This window comes from Vicia villosa, linkage group LG6 (genome assembly GCF_029867415.1).
Source record: "Vicia villosa cultivar HV-30 ecotype Madison, WI linkage group LG6, Vvil1.0, whole genome shotgun sequence".
NCBI lineage: Eukaryota > Viridiplantae > Streptophyta > Magnoliopsida > Fabales > Fabaceae > Vicia > Vicia villosa.
Window position 1 is genome coordinate 128,661,375 of NC_081185.1, and position 12,161 is coordinate 128,673,535.

A 12,161-nucleotide genomic window follows, 5' to 3' on the forward strand; every position below is an offset into this window, starting at 1 on the left:
GGTTTAAAAGTAGAAGAAAAAACCGGTTTGAAAAAAATATCCCCAGAAGGACTAATATGACCCGATTATATTTTGTAAGGGATTAAATCGGGTCCTATTTTTTGTGGAGGACTAATTTGGGTTTTGTAGTTTTTGTGAGGGACCAAAATGGGTCTTCACTCTTTATTTTATTAATTAGATCATATTAACTTTTATTAAATAAATATTTTATTTATTAGCATTATTATCAAATTTCGAATACCAATTAATTAGAATAATAAAAGGCAAATTTGACGATTTTGCTTTGAAACAATAATCCACTTTACTATATTGAAAATAAAAGGACAATCAACTTTACTATATTGAAAATAAAATGACAATCAACTTTACTATATTGAAAATAATAGGACAAATCAATTGCACAACATGCTTGCAAATCCCAATTGTTCTGATTATTCTCATTTTCGTTCGACTCCTCTCTCCAATGTGGCTGTCATTCCTGGCGAAATGAAAATGAAAATTCATCAAAACCAAAACAATAACAAACAAACAACATCAATGAACCACATATTATCATCACACTTATCACTGTATAATTTATATATTCTCCTTTCTTCCGAGCATTCAAATCAGGTAAAAATTTGCATTTGAAGCCCTTAACACACTAACCCAATTTAAAAAACTCACATAATATAGACTTGGGATCAACCCATTCAGGTAAATTAGTTTCCAACACCACTAAATAACACAAACTTGTTAAGAAAAGAGCATGAAATAGTTTCCAACACCACTAAATAACACAAACTTGTTAAGAAAATAACATGAAAAAGAAAGAGGAAGAATAAAAGAAAGATGATGGTGAGAATATGAGTTTTGGTGGAAACCCTAGCAAAGTGATTTGGAAACCCTATTTGCATTTTTTTCTCTTGTCGAAGTTGAAGAGATCCGATGAAGTTGATAAGCAGACAGATTTGAATCCAAATATATAGGTGGGAGTGAGAAGGAAAAAGTCTATCTAGATCTGCAAACGAAGTTATTAGATTTACGGTTATTTATGGGATATGTGATATGTAACGGTTGTAGGAACCGTTTTTTGCATATGGAAGATAAGCTATTTTGTAACCGCTGTAGAAGGAGAAAGATGCACCAAATGTGAAATTATCGTAGGAGTTGGAAGAAGAAATATCACGTTAGATATTTTACCCATTAATAAAAAATAGTAACCGAAAAAAACAGAAATAAAATATTGCATTAAAATAGTAATTTATGGCACCTTTAATGAATAGTTAAAGAGATGAAAAAAACTAAAAATTAAAAAGTTGTAGGTGGTTATGAAATAGAAAAGATATATATATATATATATATATATATATATATATATATATATATATATATATATATATATATATATATATATATATATATATATATATATATATATATATATATATATATATATATATATATATATATATATATATATATATATATGGGACGACTCAAGTGAGAACACTTGGTTATTATGAGAAATGAGAACAATGAATCACGACCATTAAATTTTAATTCTGTTGATTTTAATGGACTGGATTGGTTTCTCTTTCTTTGGTTTCTCTTTCTTATTTCTCATAATAACCAAGTATTCTCACTTGAGTCGTCCCCATATATATATATATATATATATATATATATATATATATATATATATATATATATATATATAATAGTAATAATAGTAATAATATTAAAAGATATTTATTAATATTTTTTAATATTTCTTATGATATATAAAAAAAATTATTTGATAAACTAATTTTCAAAAACAGTTTAAAAATTTTAAAAAATTAGTAATTTGAACTTTAAAAATATAAATAAAAAATATATTTTATTAAATGCCAAAATTAAAATTTGAATTATATAAAATTAAATACATGATTTAGCCCCAGAATGAAATTGAGACAAATTCAATTTTTATAATAATTTACACCAAAATATATTATTACTATTAAAATTAGAGAAATATTAAAAAAAGTCATTTGGTAAATTATTTTTCAAAAACAGTTTTAAAATTAAAATTAAATTTGTTAATTTAAATTTTAAAAATTATTATTCTAATTTATATAAATGAATTTTTTTTAAATTATATTTCATCATTTAATTTTGAGTTATATAAAATTAAATATATGATATAGTCACTAATTAACAATTTATATAAAATTAGGAATAAAGTTTTAAATAGTTTTATTCTTACTTGGTTTCTTTAAATTTTTGTTGAGCAGTAATTATTAATATTTTTTTTTACTTTTATATTATCATAATTGTAGTATATTAGTTATAATTAAAGTGATTATAAAATGGATTTTGTTATTGTTATTAATATTTATTTTTAATAAGGGACAATTTATTATGTTATTATTATTATTATTATTATTTATTTTTAATATAGGATCAATTTAGTAAATAACACATTAGGGTTTTTGTTAAGAATAGCTATCATGGTGACACGTGGCTAGAGAATAGCTATTATGATGACACGTGGCTACGGTTGCCATCATGACAACCTTCCATTTATATATATTAAGATTCATTATATTTGTAATAAATATAATAAATATATGGGTTATGGTAAATATATTTATTATAATAAATATATTTATGGTAATTAATTCATTATTTTGTAATAAATTTATGGGTAATGGTAAATGAGACCTAAATAAATAAAAATTTTCTTAAAAAAATGATAGAATAATATATTTATGAAATAACTATCTTATTGGTAAAAATAAAAAAACTTAAATATATAAGAAAAGAGAGAGTCCATTTTTTAAAAACTTACTCTTTATTATAAAATAACTATCTTATTTGTAAAAAAATTAAGAGAAATGATTATTTAATATAATATTAAATAATTTTTTTAATTATAGTATTCATTTCAATTACATAAATTTTATTTTTTTTTCGAATTCAATTACAAATAAAATATGTCAACTAATAAATTACTAAACAAACCTACAATATAAAATTTCTTAAATTTAAGATAGTATATTTATTTTCAAAGTAATCATTAAGAGATAGTACCATGATTACCTATTATACGTTTTAGTAGACCCTATTATACATTTTACTAAAAAAAAACTATTTTAATAATTTTATTTATTGCAGACCATTCATTACGGTATTGATAAAACCAAATTTATTATGACCTGCCTCCACAACTTGGGAAACCTACACGCCTCTTTTACGGTAAAACCTTCAAATTCCAAGATGCTTCAGCAATTTTCAATTCAACTCCATCGTGTTATGTTCCAATTTTTTTTATATCCCACCTTGGGAGATAATTTTCCTATTTACAATACTTCATTTCTCTTTCACCGTGGTTCTAGCTTCCCTTCAATTGTTATTAAAAAATTGCTATACTCTTACTTATCAAGCATTCATTCATATATCAACCGATTATTATATGCAAGACAACCACAGTTAATATGTGTTTCATTTGGCCTACATTTATTCATCCGTGAAATCCTATCAATTTGATAAGTAAAGTTTTATCGTCCAATATTAATCATTTAATTTTATTATTTTATCATAATCATGGTTGTTGTTTAATTTTTTTTATTTGAAGTTATATCAATGAAATAAATATTTTTAATATTATTTATTTATTAACAAAATAATTAATTTTTTTGATAAAATATTAATTGTCTTTTTTAATTAGAATATATTTATCTCTACCTTCCATAGAGTACCTTGAGATAAATCATTTTTTGGTTATCCAACGATCAATTGGAGACCTAAAAAATTATATAATCAAAATTATAGAATGAATAAAGTTTTATGATAAAATTTAGGTGAATTCTTATCTACCCAACACAAAAAGTTGGGTAGAGTTACATTTATTGTAAAATGCATTGAAAACAACCAAAAAGTGTATCATTTAATAAATAATTAAAGATGATAAAATTAAATGGTGTTATATGATTGATTGAAGGTACACTACCCAACTTTTTTAGATGGGTAGAGAAGTTGTCCCCTAGAATTTAACATTTATACTAAAAAAAATAGTCATTAATATTTTTTTTTACAAAAAAAACATGATACAATTATGATGTATAAATACATAAATTTCTTATGAAAAACATACATTTTTCGACTGACCAAAACTACTTATAAAATTACATTTAACATGAGACAATTATGATTGATGAATACATAATTTCTTATAAAAAATGTTATTCTTTTTGTATTTTATATACATTTTTAACCATCACTATATTATATTAATTTACTATTTATAATGACATTGTATGAACCGTGCGGACGCACGGGTAAATTATTTCTTAATTATTTTCTTTATTTTTCTACTAAAATATATATTTTTCTACTAAAATATATATTTTTCGACGGGGCAAAACTACTTAATGTGTATATATTTTATTTACATTTTTAACCATCATTATATTATATTTATTTACTACAGATAGATAAATACTTAATTATTTACTTTATTTTTTATATGGACATATTAACCTATAATTGATATTTTTGAAAAAATAAATCTATTAAATATATTGAAATTTTTATTTAAAATAAGTAAAAAGATTTCAAATGTTTATAATAAGATAGAGTTATGAGTGACAATAAATAAAATTTGGACAATAAATAAAATTTGGACAAAAAAGTTTGGTACCTGTTACCAAATCAAATAAATATAATCACATATATTATATTTATTTATTATTCATAATATTGTGTAATCCGTGCGAACGCACGGGTAGATGACTACTCACGATAGATTTATAACTATATTGTATGATGTGTGCGAATGCACGGGTAGATGACTAATTAATTATTTTATTTATTTATTCTACTAAATTATATATTTTTAACTAAATTAAATTAATATTTATATGACAATTATAATTTCAAATGTTTTTTATTTTTAATTTATGTATCTTTTATGTATATTTATTAACCATCATTATATATTTATTTTTTGTTTATATCGACTTTGCGTTCGCACGGGTCCTTTACTAGTACACAAAGGGTATCGTTACACCAAATGAAAATACCAAAAAATATTCAGAGGTCAAACCCAAGTCAACAAGTGTTAACAATTTCATAATTTTTGGAAGTCAAAAGACAAATTTAAATCAATTAAAATAAAGCTAACAAAGCAAAAATCAAGAAAAATATCAGATCTCAGAATAAAATTCCAAAAAAAATACTCATTAAGTCAGAAAAAGGATAAAGAAATTTTAAGAATTTTTTGGGAATTTTTAAATGTGATTTGGTATTTTAAAAATGAATTAAAAATAAATAAAAATTAAAAGAAAAATAAAATTAAAAAATAAAATAAAATAGTGAACAGATGCAAGCAGATCCCACAAAACACATGTGCTCACTGATTTAAGGCGTCACATGAGATTCCTTAACCGGCGTGGCCAAGGGAACGGTCAGATCTACGTGTTCTACCATAGATCTTGGTTAATGTGCAATAAAATGAATTAAAAGGTCAAACAGCTCAGACTAAACTAAATGGTAAGCATCCAACGACTTAAATCAATGGAATAGTTCAGTTCACCTGAGATCACCTTCTGATCATCTTCTCAGGCGAGCTTCACCGAAGTTTTTCAAAAAGGTAACCAAAAGTTACCAAATTAACATCAACAGATGTGTTACTTCAAGACGAAAACAAACATCACCTCGCGAAACATTTCGTTAAACCATAGCTTACTCAATTTAGAAAAAAAAACAGAAGAACTTTGAAAAGGATCTTTGAAAATACAAAGGGTTAAAGCATCAGTTCAACAAAATTGAACATCCAGATAGTATCAGCAAGTTACGAACTACATTGTGGTATCAAAAATGAAGCAAATGGTTGCTTCAAACTACCTGTTCAAAGTAAGAAAAAGAGCTCTGAAACTGGACTTGGTCTAAGCAAATTAGGGCACAATTCTTCAATGTAAGATAATGAGAAGCTTCACTGAAGTGCAAGGAAGCTTTTGTGATGCTTAATTTGGATTGAAGAAAAAGTTTGGAGTGAAGATGAATTTGAAGATTTGAGGTGTATGGTGAAGTTATGGCGAAGTGAATTTGGTTCTCCAAGCTTGCGGAAACGAGTGGAATATGATGCTTATTTATAGGTGAAGTGAATATGATGCCCAAGCGTTCCAATTGAATCTAAACTCGCGTGATTCCATGTGCAACCGAAAATAAGAAATATGTGACTTGGAGAGCATCAAAACTCCACTAATCCTTGCATTTTGAACCTTAAAAAACTTATAGGAACTTATCACATTTGATTAGGCACGAAATTAGACAGTTGATGGGTACTCCATAAATCATGTTGAGGGACATGAGTGACCTAGAAGGAATTTTCCCATCCTGCGTAATAGAATAAATGTCTAAGGGCCTAATATTGAATTAGACAAGGATGACACGATTTATGCCTTGTGTTCAATATAGACATGAGGGCAAAATGATAATTGTACGCGCAAGCATTATCACAGAAATTTTGTCATATCACATGACATTTTCGTCATCACTATAGTCATCCTATCAGCCAAAACTTTAGTAACCAACTTATACAAAATCCCAACAGAGAAGTCGGTCTAAAATCTCTCAGCCTCAAAGGAGAGTTAATCCTTGGGATAAAGGCAACCAAAAAAGACAACAAACTCTTAGGCAAGACAACATACTAAAAAGCTTATTGAACATATCAAACACTAACTTAACCATCCCCCAAAACTTCTTATAAAAGGAAAAATTGAAACCATATGGGCCCAGACTCTTTAACCCATCAATCCTAGAGACCACTCCACCCAACTACCCAAGCAAAACCTAAATGATAGAGACTCAACCTCCTCTAATGACAGACATGTAAGGGGAACTTAACAAGGGTAGGCATATAATCCACTGAATTAGCGAAATAATCTTTAAAAAACCTAGAAACTTCCATCTCCCCTGGGCACTTTATCCACCCACCCATCTCCAACACGAAGAACAACCTGTCTATTTCTATGCTTCCTCTACTTAACACAAGCATGAAAGTACTATACATATTAATAGGTAATGTGAAACTTAACCATACCTGCTTGAAACCCCCCCCCCAACTTTAATATATTTTATTTATTATATTTATTAATAAGAGAATTTTAGTAAATTTGACTTTTTTATTATTCTAATTAGTACAATTAATTACTACATCGTTCTAAATTACTGTGAGATATTGGATCAAATTCTAGTATGGTCGAAGGGTAGATTCTTGGTTCGACTATTTGACAGCATCTTAGTATGACGTTGAAGTTTGTTCACGTGTTCTAGTCAAAAGCCTGCAATGAAGTAGTCGAACTATGCTCAAGTATGCAGTAGTCGAAATGCTAGAATTGTTAGCATGTTGAATTGGGTCTGTTTGTTAAGCCCAATTATTTAAGCTAACTTGTTCCCTGAGTTATCTTGTGTAATGGGTCTGTGTGTAAAAGCTCATTAGTTTAGTGTGTTAGTTTTATTATAAATAGCATACTAGTCTCTCATCATTGCATACTGCAAATTCTAATTAGGATGAGAGAGTTTATTTTTTATTTTGTAACACTTATAATCTTATTTCAAAGAGAAGGTAAGAATAGCATTTTATAACTAATTTCATTGTGTTCTTCTTGCTTCTCTCTTTCTTACCCTTGTGAGTTTCTAACCCAGAAAAGAAACCTATTATACTTTGTTCTTGGCATTGATTTCACAATAAATTGGTGTGGTGAGCGCGTAGAAGAATTCCGTCAAAAAAGTATGAGATTGAAAAGTTCACCGGAGTGAACGATTTCGGTCGGTGGCGCTTGAAGATGAAAGTCTTACTGGTTCAGCAGGGTTGTTTAGAAGTTGCATGAAGAAAGCTAGTTTATTCCCTTGATTTTATAGAATTTGTTCCAAGGTGGAGATTTGTGAGATATTGGATTGAACTCTAGTATGGTCGAAGGGTAGCTTCTTGGTTCGACATTTCGACGGGATCTTAGCATGTCGTCAAAGTATGTTCACATGTTGTAGTCCAAGGCTTGTAATGGTGTAGTCGAAGTATGCAGTAGTCGAAATGCTAGGATTGTTAGCATGTCGAATTGAGCTTGTTTGTTAAGCCCATTTGTTTAAGTTAGCGTGTTCCCTGAGTTAGCGTGTTCCCAAAGTTAGCTTGTTTAGTGGATCTGTGTGTAAGAGCTCATTAATTTAGTATGTTAGTTTTATTATAAATAGCATATTAGTCTCTCATCATTGCATACTACAAATCCTGATTAGGGTAAGAGAGATTATTTATTATTCTGTTACACTTGTAATCTTGATTTCGCACATGAAATATTGTTCAAAAATTGATGTCATTTTAGATGTTAAGGATTTTTTTAGGTTTTTTCTTCACCCACCTCCTAACCTTCTTGCCCACCCCTGGTGAATTTACCACAATACCCCTTGTTTCGGAAGTTCATTTCCGAAACGGTACTTTTTTTTGGAAAAAAGGTGTTTTCGGAAATGAACTTCCGAAAACCTGTTTTTTTTAATATAAAATATTGATTTCGGAGATGCATCTCCGAAATAAAGTCACTTTTCAGAAAATGTGGTGTTTCGGAAGTTCATCTCCGAGCGCACCCCCCTTGGAGGAATTCGGAAATGCACTTCCGAAAATAGGTCTGGACAGAAGAAAATGAACAATTCGCTTTATTTAATCGGGTGAAAATTACAACGATAATATTACATAAAATTAAAGTTACATATTGTTAAACACGGGTAGGTGGGGATGAGAGAGTGGTGGGGAGAAAAAAAGGCTTCCAAATTTCAAAAGGTTTATTTATTATTTTAATAAAAATACGTAAAACTGAAAGTAACAAATGACGGAGGAGGTGTAACCGGAGCCGAAACATATGACGGAGGAGGTGGATGTCCGGAGGAAGAAGACCCGGAGGTACGTCCACCGCGAGACAAAGGAGCCAATCAATGTAAGCTATAATTTATCATTATCATCAGGGGACGTCATTACAAAAAATTGGAAAAAAAATCTTATTATTTTTAATCTTGATTTTTTAGAAATGACGTCCCCAGATGATAATCATAAACTATAGCTTACATTGATTGGCTACTTTGTCTCGTGGTGGACGTATCTCCAGTTCTACTTCCTCCAGACATCCACCTCATCCGTCATATGTTCCGACCCCGGTTACCACTTCCAAAAACTAACATGATAAATCCAATACAAATACACTGTGCGATACAATCCGAAATCAGAACAAAACAAAACAAAAACATGTTATTCTGCCCGACGAGCGTTACAAAATACACATCAAACAAAAAAAAAACACGTTATTCTTCCCGACGAGCGAACTCCTCCGAATGAAGATAATTATACCAATCCTCATCCCACTCAGTCTCAGAACCATCAGCGTTGATCACGACTCTCACGCCTGAAGACTGAGCTTGAGCATCCGGGCCCCGGGCCCCCTGGGAACGAGAAGTAGAGCCGGTCGAAACCTTCTTCTTCTCCTTCACCTCCTTCACCTCCTTCACCTCTTTCACCTCTTTCTTTGAAGAATCCTTTCTTCCCTTAACGCCCTCTCTAGAAGACATGTTCCTGTAAACAATTGAAATCGATTAATATGCGAGACAAAATAAAAAACAAAAAAATTTGAACTTCTGATATATTTCGGAAGTTCATTTCCGAAAACTGGGATGGAGGTGTTTTCGGAAATGAACTTCCGAAACACCCCTGCGATGCAATTTCCTTTAACTTCCATGGCAGACCCCTAAATCAACCTTCAAACCAAATCAAAATGCTTCTAAACAACCTAAATACTACTAACAACCTAGCCATATATCATTTATGCAATTAAAACCCTAAATAACATGCATTTGAATAATAGATCTAAAAATTTCAAAACTTACAAAGTGTTAGGATTGAGGGCTTTTGAATGTTGTTTAGCAGTGTGATTGGAGCCTTGATGCAGCTTTGGAATTCTGTTTGCACAAATTTTCGCCTCTGCCACTTTTTGTTTTGATTTAGGGTAAATGATTGGGGGAGGGGGAGTGTTTTGATAAATCTGCAGAAATCGCAGTATTTCGGAAGTGAACTTCCGAAATAATTGTTTCGGAAATAAACTTCCGAAGTAAGTCAATTTTTTTAAAAAACACGCTTTCGGAAATGAACTTCCGAAGCAGGGGTAGTTTTGGTTTTTCGCAGGAGGTGACCACCCATAGGGAGGTGGGTAAAGAAATTTTCTTTTTTTATCATACCATCAATTATTTATAATTCTTAAGTTTTTTGTTTTTTTTTTATTTTCTTTCTCATTCTCATGTCATTAATTAAAACAAAAATCTTAGTTATATTTCTCTTTCGCATATTTATTAACTAGTATATTTTTAGTTAACGTAAAATATTTAAAATAGTTTATACTCCGAATTGAAACAAAGAAAACAATATTTTAAGAAGTACTCAAAACTAAACGGAACACATAAAATAAGATTTTGAGAAAGTAAGAATTTAATGATGCACCTCATCTTTAGTTGTCTATACTGCCAATCACAACATGCCCTATCTAGTCCCAAAGCCGCTGCAATAAATATAGTCTTAAAGTCAAGGTAGGCTATCCACAAATTTAACATCAAATTATTGCTCTTAACAGCCTCTTATTATTGATCTGAATCCCTATAAATTCATTGTTTACTAGCATTATTATCACCTACTCAATTTTTCTCCTACTATAGTACTATCCTACTTCACTTTTTAATATAAAAAATTTACCCAAATTTCATATAACTTGTGTATAATCATCTTAACTATGATAAGATGATATTGATCATGGCATGGTATAATTGGTCCAGCTTGCATAGACCATTTGTTGCATATATCATGTGAAATCAAAGTTCTATACATATATGACATTCATGATATTTTTCAATGGTTGCCAGCTTTTCTTACACCGAAAGGTAAAAAGAAGTTCACATGCTTCTCATACCAAAAATTCCAAAAAGAAAGGAAGTTTCAGCCACCTATTTTACCTTATTTGTTAGCAAGACTTTCGTGACACCATTCTATTATTTCACATACCTCATTTTACTTATGCTTAATAATATAAGTAAAATACTATTTTTCCATCTCACATAAAAAAATAATAATAACTGTTGTTTTTTTGGATCTTAATAAAAAATAGCTTTGTGAGTATTAATTATAGATTCCAAATGGCATGCCAGTATTGCTTATAGATTTCTTATAAATGACTAAATTTAAAACGTTCTTCATTAATTTGTCTAAATTATTGATAGGGAAAAAACTTACCAATGAAGGTGAAAAAATGGGACGGTTTTCTTTTTTGTGTATTCGACTAATTTAGCAATAATTAATATTCAATTATGATTTTTCCTAATATTATGAAAAGTTAAGCCAGTATAGTTTACTGGCGACAATATCAAAGAACCATTTTTGTGGAAATAAATAATTGCTCTTTTTATTTTTGTGTTTATTAACTTGTACACTTGGTCTCCATAGTCACATCATAATTTCCTTTCTACATCAATTATTAATGACAATTGAGCTAATATGTATGCTAATTAATTATACTACATGATGTATATATTGAATTCTTCTTCTCCAATGAATTGTCTTTGATTTTTCTTCCATTTTGCCCTTCTTAGTAGGTTTCAATATAAAATTAGAATCAATTTATTTATTATCATAATTTTATGTATAAATAACATTTATTTTTTAAAATATGGGATATATTAAATATTTATATTAATTTATAAACACGAAATTATAATAAAAGAATTTTCTATGATTCTTTGTAAAAAAAAGAGAGACTCTTATAAAATAGTTGAAATTTTGGTGGAACAATTATAGAATATTCTCTTTGATTTCTATTATAAAAAAATCATTTTTTTAAAAAAACTTTTAAATAACTAATATATATTCTATACATTTGTCAAACACATTGTTAATTCAATAAATTTTAAAAAAACATTATAACAAATATTAGAGAAAATAGTTATTAATATTTTTATATTAATAACTTTCTTTATAAAAATAAACAGAAAAGATATAAAAGAAGAAACAAATATGAAGTATAGGCTTGTAAGATTTTCCTTAATGCAAACTTTTTAGTGAATAAAGCTTGATTGAAATATATGTATCCATTATTATATCATTTAATATTATGTCATTC